Source organism: Sturnira hondurensis, unplaced genomic scaffold, assembly GCF_014824575.4.
Source record: "Sturnira hondurensis isolate 20B ecotype Veracruz unplaced genomic scaffold, ASM1482457v3 Scaffold0017254, whole genome shotgun sequence".
NCBI classification, from domain to species: domain Eukaryota; kingdom Metazoa; phylum Chordata; class Mammalia; order Chiroptera; family Phyllostomidae; genus Sturnira; species Sturnira hondurensis.
In genome coordinates, this window is record NW_028089885.1 from 1824615 (window position 1) to 1836187 (window position 11573).

Here is an 11573-nt window from a genome sequence, read left to right on the forward strand (position 1 = left end):
CCCCGCCTTCCCACCTTCGGCCAATCCACTTGGGAGCCGCTTTGCGCCCGGGCTGAGAGACCTGGGGCCAGGTAACCAATAGGAGGAGGAAACAGGGAGTTGGGGGCGGGACAGGAGCGTGGGCGGATCGAGCCTTGGGGCCAATGAGCAAGCCCCGCAGTTGAGCACGTGGCGGTTGTTGTGATGCTAGGGGTAGCGGCGCGGGAGAACGTGCAGCCAATGAGCAATTGGGCGCTTCGCGGTAAACTACGGGGAGGACCAATACCGAGGGCCCACGGCGCCACTCTGGAGGTGGGGCTACGATTACCCGTAGTGGAAAAAAGACAAGATCAAGGCACAGCGTGACTGGAAGGAACGGGGACATGGGGTGTGTGGGTGGGGCGAGGCCGGACTCAGCGTCTGGCTGTGAGGCTCTGTGCACCCACTTTGGGCTGGGACAGTCCGGCTCACCTCTGAGAACCAGAGACAGTGCCACCTCACCCACAGCAAGGGGGGCACTCAGCAGCATGTCCAAATCCCCTCGCACGTCCAGGGCCCTGCTTGATCACGTCAGCTCCTGTGGGGGAGTCCTCCTGGGGTCCCACCAGAAGAGAGGCCAGAATGGGGACTTGCAGACCCCGTGGAATTCGAGGGTGCAGAAATGAGCTGGAGCAGGTGGAAAGGCTGGAGGGGACCTCACACTACTTTGGTGGGAAAGAAAAACTCCATTTATTCATTGTATGAAAGTTAACCCACCTACCGTGTTCGGCACTGTTCTGGATCTTGTATGCGCAGCAGCCAACCGGACTATCCCTTACGGTGTCACCGAGGGGATCGGCAGTCCTAGGTCTGTGCTAATATGAGCACAGGACAGTGCGCTGACAGGAATAACAGCTAAGGAGGGGTGGAGGGTCAGGTAGTGGGCCCCAGGCTAGGATGGGGTGATCTGGGAAGTCTCGATGAAAAGGTGATGCTCGATTGTTACTTTTAAAAGATTCCTGTGGCAGTTGTGAGGACAGTAGACTGCCAGAAGCATCAGTGAGTGGGAGGAAGCCTCGAGAGAACTGCAGGTAGGATGTGGGTTGGCAGGCAGACTGGACAGGGCTGTGAGGGAGACATCAAGGGTGATATCGAGGTCTGAACCACAGGGTGGATAGAAGGTGGTGAACTTTTCCAAGACAGAGAAGGCTTGAGGAAAATGGGGCCCACTACCTGACCCTCCACCCCTGACTTAGCATGTAAACAGAGAGTCCTGTTCTGGCCTCACTGAGTTTGCGTGACATCTGCCTGGAAAAATCCAAGTGCCGTGCTAGGGAAGAGGCCAGGCAGGTGATCTAAATGTAGTTATCAATAATCAGTAGACCAATGGCGTTTGTAGTCCTGGGCCTGTATGGGATATTCAAGGGGCCAGGCCTGGGCAGCTCCACCTTCATTGGTCAGAGAGGCAGACCCGGGAGGTGGGGAGAAACTGGGGTGTAGGGGTGGGTAGGACTTGAGCCAGGGAAGGGCTTCAGGAGCAAAGCAGTGAGGAGTCCCCAGATGCTGGGAAGGGACTGTGGGATGCATCCATGCCAAGGTTCCCAGTGGCCAGGATAATAGCTGGCATGAGGGAGAGGAAGGTGGCCAGACCAACGCGCCTTAGCCATAAGTGTGGAAAACGAGGGATGCTCAGGACAGGGACCCGAGGTCCTCGAGAAGACTAGAATGGGGGAGAACCAGCCAAGGAATTTATCTCAGGTGGATCTCAAGAGAAGGAGGGACCTACAAAGGCACCAAGAAGGGTCCCCTGGGGACTGGCTCAAGGAGCCCCCCCACTCTGGAGGAGAGGGGAGCGGAGGGAGAGGCTGGGAGCACTGAAGGGAGATGTGCATTTAGTTCAGCAGTGAGGAGAGGGCTGGCCTGGAACAGCGGGGATGGGACCAAGGTGCTGAGAAGTTGGGTGATGGGAGCAGGCTGAGGGAGCCCCTCTCAGCCAGCCTCCATTTTCCAGTGAAGCAGGCCAAGGTCATGTTTGAGGTGGGCTGGACAGAGTAGATGCCATCAAGGTGAAGGCATGGCAGCAGGGCGGGGATCCAGGGCCTCCGACGCCAGGGCGGGCACCTGCCTGTCATGAAGGAGCCAGCGAGGAAGGTCAGATTTCTTGTCTGCATGGGGAAGAGGAGGTATTCCTGCCTCCAGGCACTTAGCAGGCGCTGGCTGGCCCTCCACTCAGGGTCAGGCTGGGGCTAAACAGGAGGGGCTGTCATTGTCAACAGGGGCGTCTGTCTCCCCTTAGACTGGGCGATAAGGCAGGCGCCCAGTTTGAGGGCGGAGAAGCACATTCCTGGGAGGCTGGGAGTCCAGCGTGGGGGCAGCCTGCTGGGCCAGACATCTAGGGAGAAACGGCTGGCTTTCATTGCAGATTCTCTCCTCTCAGAGCTTTGGCTTATCCTCAGATGGGGAAACTGAGGCCCACTGGGAGGCAGAGCAGGGCCTGTGGTCCAGTCCAGGCTTTTCCTGTCCAGTCTCCAGGCCCAAGATAGGCAACTCCAGAGACACCAGGTCTACGTATCGTCCAGCCCTCCAGCACCTTCAGACAGTTACTCATGGAGAGAAGCCCTGAGTACCATACACTCTGGGGAGCCTAGAGACAAAGGCAGGCAGTGAGCTGGATGCTAACATCTTTCTAGTAATCTGTCTAAAGCCCTGCTGGCTGGGCCCACCTTTTCTCTCCTGTGCTGAGGGCTGTGGCAGGAGGAGGGCCTGTGTTTCTTTGCCAGGGTGACCATGGGCCCTGCTCCCAAGCTGCCTGTCTGGCCTTCAAACCTGCCTGCTGCTGCAGGGTAAGGAGCCCCAGGAGCCCCAGGTCTGGAGACAACCAGAGGACTCTTAAATCTCCTGTCCAGGTTTTCTCAGTGCCTACAGGTGGGGCAGCACCCCCTGAGTGCCCACCAAGCATGCCTTCTTCCTCACTGGCCTCACCCACCAGGAGAGACCCTCATCAGCCAGTGACTGTCTAGAAACCTGGGGCCACCCCTGCCCCACCCACTCCTAGTCCCACATGGAAGCTGATATTCCCATGGAACTCTCCAGTCCTTTCCCTCCCCTGCAACACACCTCTCCACCACCACCACCACCACCACCACCACCTCTTACTCAGGCCTCAGCCTCTCGCTTCTGAAACTGCCCAGCTCTCTGGCTTTCATTCAATCATTTTCCTCCCCACCAGCCTAGAGGCTCTGTTAAGAGAGGAGAGCAAGGGAGCCCTTCCTGAAGGGACCAGAGCTCACAGGCCTTCTGTTAGGGCCCCATGTGCTTCATTCATTCATTTTTATTTTAGAGAGAGGAAGGGAGAAAGAGAGAAAGTGGAAATGGGAGGGAGTGGGGAGGGAGAGAGAGAGAGGAAAATTTAGATCTGTTACTTACTTATTTGTGCATTCACTGGTTGATTCTTGTATGTGTCTGACTGGAGATCGAACCCACAACCTTGGTGTATGGGAAGATGCTTCAATCAACTAAGCTACCTGGCCAGGGCTATTTAATTTTTAAATGTATTTTATTCCAAAGGCACCTCAGGCCTGTGGTAACAAACTAGAAGAATCAGGAACAAGGTGTTTGTGTGCATGGGGGAGGCAGCTGCATCTCCCTCTTGATGATGACACAGGGCACCCCTGCTGGCCCTGAGCACCCTCTGCCCAGGGCCTTTCCTCAGGGGCTGTGAGCTCTGTGCTCATTTCCTTCTAGCACGTGGACTCCCAGAACCACAGTGGGTGAGCCTCCACTGCAGCTTCAGCCAGCCCCTCCCAGGAGCAGCTGTGTCCCTGGTGGCCCTTCCTGTCTGGGCCATGGGGTATTTTTAGCACTGAATCCGGAACCTATTCGGCAGCAGCTGCTCGTGGCCGGAGGTCAAGAATAACAAACCATCCAGGTGGGCTGTGTCAGGCCTGGGCAGCAGAGCGAGGGCCTGGGCGTGGTAGCAGAATCTGGACTTGGCAGGAAATAGTGGGTCTCTGTGTGGGATGAGCAGGGAGGAAGCAGAGGCCAAGTAGGCATTAGCCAGACCCAATAGGGGAATGGTCTGTGCAAAGGTCCTGAGGTGCCATGGAGAGACAGGGCAGGCAGGGGCAAGGAGGAAGTGCTGTGTGCGATTCGAGGCTGGAGAGGGCTGCGGCTGGGCTGGACAGGGCCATGTAGGCTGTGGTCTTTGTCCCAAGGGCAGCAGGGAGCCATAAGAGAGTGTTCAGCATGGTGGTGAGGTATCAGATGGCAGCTCTTTGGAAGAAGGGGACAAGAGTATAAGCAGTGGCCTGCAGTGGCAGATCCGTGAGAGTGGGAGTGAATGGGTCAAGGAGGTGGCAGCCACAGCCCCTAGCTCTTGGCAGAGGGCTGAGACATGGGAGGTGGCCAGGTTTGGGACGGAGACCACCCATGGTCTGGACTGGTTGGGTGTGGGGTATGCTGGGGACATCACTGCCTCCCTGGCCACCCAGCCCAGTCCGCCCAGCTCCTTGCCCACTGTGGCCCTTGTCATGCCCTCAGAAGCTGTGTGCCACAGTCTCTTTCTGTCCCTGCTATCTGCTGCAGTGCTGGGCGCAGGCAGGCTTCAGACCTGGACTCTGGGGGCAGAGCTGCCACCTGAGGCTGGTGGGGGCCCTGGCCTCTCCCCTCCTGCCCAGCCCCAGTGTCACTGTCTGTGAAACGGGCTGGTTGGAAGAGTCCGTCTGTAGACTTTCCTCTAGGTTGAAGGCTGTACTCTGGCCTACGGTGGGGATATTCAAGATTTCTAGGCAAGGGTTTCTTCCTGTGACATCATGACTGGCCTCCCCCACCAAGTCCAGTCCCTGCAGTGAATGAGCGAATGTCTGTGAGCCAGAAGGCACTGGGGAAAAACTTTCTCCCAAGCCTGTGCCCTCACCTGCCTGCTCCTGATTCCAAGCTCTCAGTGGCTTGTGGTCAGGAACATCCACGGAAGCCTGAAAGGTACAGGATGGAGGCGCCAGGGCTGCCCCATCCTGCAGGAGCTGATCCTCTGACCAGGGAGACTCAGACCCTCACACTGAGTGGGGTAGGGGAGTGTCCAGGGAGTGGGCCAAGGACAAAGAGCCACAGGCTCTCGGGGGGCCTGCCAGGCGGACAAAGACAGTGGTGGAATGCAAAGAAGAGAGGGCACGCTAGGCAGGGAGAATGGCTTGAGCAAAGGTGCGGAGGCAGGAACGAACTCTCGTCTCGTGTGTGAGGGAGGGCCACTCTGGTGTGGGGGTGCTCAGAGTCAGCCCCTCTGGGGATAGCAGCTGCTCAGTGGCCTCTCGCCTGACTCTGTGCCAGAGGTTTTGCTAATCTTTTGTAAGCCTCACCAGCCCGTTACAAAGTAGGTTGTTATTACAAATGAGGAAATAGGCTCAGAGAGGTTAAGTAACACACTTGAGGACACACAGCTAAAGAGGTACCAAGACACAGTGTGCCAATCCTGGCTTTGCCACCATGAGGGTTGATGGAAGGGGCTGGTGGGGAGGTGACAAACTGTCTCCACCCTCTTTTGGGGACACAGAGGGAATTCATCACCTGCCTGAGCCCACCGAAGGCATCACCAACCAGCCAGCACCATGCACAATTTCTCTGCCACCTCTGGGCTCCTGGAGTGTCTCCGGGGTGACTCTGCTCCCTTGCTGCTCCGCTGCTGAGCAGCTTGGGCATGTGGCTCCCTCTGTGCGCCTCAGTTTCACTGTCTCTGACCCCCGATGACTGGAGGAGATGATTGCCACCTAGCCCCAGCTGCCGGGTGAGCCTGAGCCTGTGCTTGTCTCTCACAACTCTCAGCAACTGCCTCTAGTCCCACTTCCTGCTGTGGCCACTGCCGGAATGTCAAAGCCACTTCAGCCTGTCCCCAGAGTCCCAGTGTCTAGTGGGCCTCCCCCTCCCAGGCCTCAGCTATTTTGGGGCTCAGTACTTCAGGCTGTGTTTTGGGAGAAGCAGATTATCTGTGCAGCAGCCTCCTCCGAGTGGCAAGGCCAGAATGAGAGTTCACAGAGACAGAACCGCGAGGCAGACCTGAGAGAAGGCTGCGAGGCTGCGCTGCTCACCCGGGAGGCTGCACGCCGGGGCCTGGGCAGTGTGGCCCTGGGGTGCCGTGTGGGACTTGAGGCCACCCTGTCCTACAGTCTTCCTACTCATCACCTGCTGGTCAGATCAGCAGGAAGTTCTGGTCTGTGGCCTGGCAGGGACTTGGAATGACAGGGGCCACCACTCTGGGAGCACCTGCCCAGGACTAGTGACTCAGCTCTGGTGGATGGAGAGGCTCAGAAAGTCCCAGGCTTTACTTGCCTTCCACCCAGTGTTCACCACCGACGTTCCCGCCTAGCAGCCCGGGCCCTGCTCACCTACATCCAGGGTGGGTTACCCCCCGTGCCAGGTGCTTGCTGGGCCACTGTGACAGAAAGCTCATACAAGTGTGCTGGGACAATGACCCAGGCGTCCGTGTCTTCTGTTGGTGATACCTGTGGAATTCCTGCCTGTACATTTTGCTCAAGACATTTCTTCCAGTCCTCATGTTCTTCACGTTCATGAGGTGCTGAGGGCCTCTTTAAGAAAACAAGTGCAGCCCTGGCTGGTGTAGCTCAGTGGACTGAGCGTGGGCCTGCGAACCACACGATTGCAGTTCGATTCCCAGTCAGGGCACATGCCTGGGTTGCAGGCCAGTTCCTGGCAGGGGACCCATGAGAGGCAATCATACATTGATGTTTCTCTCCTCTCCTTCCCTTCCTCTCTAAACGATAAATAAATAAAATTAAAAAAAAAAGAAAACAAGTGCAAAATTACAAATGCAAGCTTAGGTGCAGAAGTGAATATTTGCTTAGAATTAGAACAAAACAAATGACAAGTTCACAAAAGCTGACAAATACTACCCCAAAATCTAAAACCCAGAAAAAAATTCCCCCCTGGCCTGAAGCCTGTGGCCGAGTGCCTCCTGTGTGTTAATCTGGGCCCTGGGTGTCCGTCCCCCCGTATATCTGAGGAAACTGAGGCTGGGGTGTGGGGAGAGCTTGAGGAAGGAGTGATGGTGGACCCAAAAGGGGCTGGGCTGCCTGTTCAGCTCCATCCCTAAGCTGCGCCAGGTGACCCAGTCACGGGGTGTGGGGGGAAGGGCTGCTTTGGAGCCCCCCCTCCCCTTCCGTGGGCCCTGCTGGGAGGCACCACCCNAGTTCACAAAAGCTGACAAATACTACCCCAAAATCTAAAACCCAGAAAAAAATTCCCCCCTGGCCTGAAGCCTGTGGCCGGGTGCCTCCTGTGTGTTAATCTGGGCCCTGGGTGTCCGTCCCCCCCGTATATCTGAGGAAACTGAGGCTGGGGTGTGGGGAGAGCTTGAGGAAGGGGTGATGGTGGACCCAAAAGGGGCTGGGCTGCCTGTTCAGCTCCATCCCTAAGCTGCGCCAGGTGACCCAGTCACGGGGTGGGGGGGGAAGGGCTGCTTTGGAGCCCCCCCTCCCCTTCCGTGGGCCCTGCTGGGAGGCACCACCCCCACCATGGAATGCCGGCATCAGCCCTTCAGACTCCGGCCTAACCGCTGCCTCCCCCAAACCCTTCCCCTCCAGATGTGGGTGCAGCTGTATTTTTAGAACAGCCAACCACGAGGACATTCTTTCCTTCTAATTAAGATGACTTAAGTCTCCTATCCGCAATCAGCCCCATTGTTCAGTCCTCAAACATCAAAGAGTGGTCAGGAGGTGCTGCCTCAGCTGGTTGTAGGTTGGGTTTCTTTCTTTCTTTCGAATCATTAAGTTGGAAATGTGACCCAGAAGTGGAGTAAACACCAGCTCTGAGGTGGGGGGAGAGCAAAGCAGGATTTTAGGTAGAGCCCTCAGGAGCCGCCCCAGGGCCTTGCCCTCTGCACCCCTGCGTGGGCTGAGCACGTCTGATGAGGCCACAGACCCCCATGTTCACTCACCCATGGGTAGGGTCTGGGGATCAAAAGGGGGCCTGTGGCTACCCTCTACCCTCAGGATGCCCAGGGCTGTACCAACAGACCCACACAGGAGGCTGAGGGCCCAGTGCCTATGTCTTCATTTTGCAGGTGTGCAAATGGGGGCTCAGAGAGAGGATGTACCCGGTAGAACTGCTGGAGCATCTTTGGTGTCAGCTGCAGCCAGGCCTATGGCCAGCCTGTTACAGAACAGATACCCTGGCCCGGACTCTGGAGGATGGTATACTAATACCATCTGGACCACCTACTGGGCTTGACTGTCTCCCCACCAATCGGAAAGCTGCTCTCAATGCCAGAGATTTGTGAAAAAGAAAGGAGATGTTTATTTAAGGCTATACAGACTTAAAGTAATGACCTAATATCTTTGTTAAAATATCAAAGTCCTTTAGGATACCCACATACGCCCATAGCGCCCCCTTCTCCCCCTGCCCTAATTCAGGGTACTGTAACTCAGGAAAAGAGCACACGTCAGTATTTCCAGGCCGCTGGCACCATCAGCTGTGTCGCTGTCCAGGTAGGATCTCCAATTAATCCAAAGTCACGTGGCACCTTCTCACGGTCCACTGGCAAGAGTTCTTTGTACTCATTTTTCCAGGCAAAGTCTCTCCTGCTTCCCAGGCCACGTGGCCAAAGGGAGCACCCCAAGGCTGCGTGGGCCTCTTGTACCAAAGCTGCGGGAGTCTGCACTCTGGCTAAGCCTTGTGGTTCTCCCTTATTCCACCAGAGGTAAGAGGGGGTCCTCACTCTGCCAAAAGCACGTGGCTCTCTCTCAGTGGCTGCTGTGTCTGGTTTAAATCCCTGAGCCAATTTTCCTCTGTACTCCCATTTCTGACTCCTCCTACAATCAGTTACACCTGTCAGCATTCCTGTATTATTCCAAGTTTACTGGGCTGCCATCATGAGTCTGGGCAGGTGTGGCCCAATGTCCTGGAGCCAATCTTCTCCCAGCTCCCTCGAGGGCGCTGTAAATTGGGTGACCTGCCCCCACCCAGTTCCATCTTGGGGGAAGTGACTTCCATCCCCCTGGCTCCAAGCATGGCCACAGCTATTTAACATATCCAAGTGACCCGCCAAAGGCTATAGATATGTTAAATGACCATGCCATGGATTAGCTGCAAGTCTGTGGCTATACAAAACAGCCCTGCATGTTCCTGCTCCATGTGTCCCTTCCCCCAACTCACACCGGTGGGGGAAGGGGTGAGGACATCTTATATGTCTCTCCAATAGTTCCTGGACATCCTGAGTTCTGGACCCCATTCCAAATCCCTTTTGGGGGCCCCCCTCTTGGCTGCACCCTGTATCAAGCCTGCTGGGCTTGGTGGGGGCTCATTGCTGACTCCAGCAGCCTGGTGTCCAAGATCAGCACACCTCCTGACCTCCACCAAGATGCCCCCTGGGGAGGGTCCTGGTGTGGGGCAGAAATGCCAGTCCAAGCGGAAAGAACAAGGCCGTAAGGAGGAAGGCCTTTGAGTCGCCTCACACATGGAGCAGGAGGAGATTGCAGTGCTTCCTGCAAAACACAGCTAACATGAGGAAATGGAGTCTCAGAGAAGCAGAAAAGTAGGCCCAGAGCAGCTCAGCCTACTGGTGGTCAATCTGCTGGGTACCCCGATCTGCTGTAGGGGCGTACCCACCACTCACCCTAGTGATGGACAGGCCTGCTGCTGGGCGGAGCCTGGATGAGAAGCCAGGGCCTAGCCTCTGCCGCCCTGAATGCAGGAGGAAGGCACCTACCCAGACCCCTGTCCCACTCTCATGGAGCATGGGTGTAGACACAGTGTGGTGGAGGCCTGGTGGGTCTGGATGCCAGGCCTCCAAGCCCACCTGGTGCCTAATTAACCAGGTGCACCGGACAGAGAAAGTGAAATCACCCTAGGGCGGGTACAGCCGGGGGCGCCTGAGTCCGGGGGTCACGGGTCAGGCAGCACTCGGGTTGGGGCAGCCCTGCAATGCAGCCACGGCACCTGGGACAGCGCTGGCTCAGTCCTCTTTGTTCTCCTGCCACAGGGAACCCTGCGGAGGGGGCGGAGCTCGGCGGTACAGAAGTCTTCAGAGCCCGGGCTCTGTCTCCCCCTCGCGGCCGGAGCCAGTGTCGTGGCGTTGGGCAAATTCTGGAAAACCAGAGTGGGCGGGGGGCCTTGGGCGGGTTCCCTAAGGGTCTGGAGGCCGAGATCCTGGGACCTGGATCTGAGTCCCCGGGGCCTGAGTAACAGCAGAGGCATTTTGTGGAACCTTCCGGGTAGGGGAGGCGGCCCCGCCACTTCTGCAGGTGTATGGAACACAAGAGCCAGCAGGCCGGGGGTGGGGGTGGGGGCAGATTCGGTGGAGTCAGCGCCAGCCTCTAAGCTACGGTATATTATTCTGTAGTGTGAACCGCGCTCCTCCGGGCTTCCCGCCCAGTGCCAGGCGAAGATGCCCGCCGCTGCGGGCCTCAGTTTTCCCATCTGCAGAATGGGAGGCCCTAGCGTGTAGGAAGGAGCGTGAGGGGGTGGACTCTCGAGGCGAGGGAGGGGTGTCATCACCCAGGACTGCCCACAGGCCATCGCAGTCTCTGAACAGCTGATGGCAGGTCACCCCTCCTCCCCGGACCCCCACCTTCACCTTCTCACCCGGGAAACCGAGACTAATAAAGAATCAAACGCGGGAAGCCCAGGGCTGGAAGGGGGGTGTTCAACACGCCCAAACTTGTGTGGGGTTTGGGGGCACTGTTGGGGCTAGGCAGGCTTGACTTCATCCCGCAGGGTACGCCCGCTGGACTTGGAGCACTGAGAAAGACCAACTCCGACTTCCAGCAGGATTGTTGTGAGCAGGTTGCCACGGGCACATGCTTGACCTTGTAGAGTCTGAGACTGCGCGGTAAAGGAGGCTGAAGCCACCCACTGTGGGTTGAGAGGCTCAGCATCAAAACTGGGCCACAAATACAACCATGGCTTTCGTATACTCAAAGTTAATATTTTCCAAAGAGAAGTCTCCAGCTTCCTGGCTTAAGGGTAACAATTAACAGGGAACCCATGCACAGGGGCATGGGTTCACTGTCAGTTTGTTCTCTATTTTCACATTTCTGGTTCTATTTTGCTCACTTGTTTGTTTTGTTGGTTAGGTTCCACTCATAGGTGAGATCATATGGTATTTGTCTTTCACCGCTTAGCTTATTTCACTCAGCATAATGCTCTCCACTTCCACCCATGCTGTCACGAAAGGTAGGAGCAGCTCTTTCTTTCTGCTGCATAGAATTCCATTGTGTAAATGTACCACAGTTTTTTGATTCACTCATTTACTGATGGGCACTTAGGCTGTTTCTAGCACTTGGCTATTGTAAATTGTGCTGCTATGAATATGGGGGTGCATAGGATCTTTGGCATCGGTGTTTCATGCTTCTTAGGGTATAATCCCAACAGTGGAATTGCCTGGTCAAAAGGCGGTCCCATTTTTAGTTTTTTTAGGAAATACCATACTGTTTTCCACAGTGGCTGCACCAGTCTGCATTCCCACCAACAGTGCACGAGGGTTCCCTTGCCTCCACAACCTCACTGGCACTTGTTGCTTGTTGATTTGTTTATGATGGGCCACTCTGATGGGTGTGAAGTGGTATCTCACTGCGTTAACACATAGTTTTAATTCATTTTAATGATGT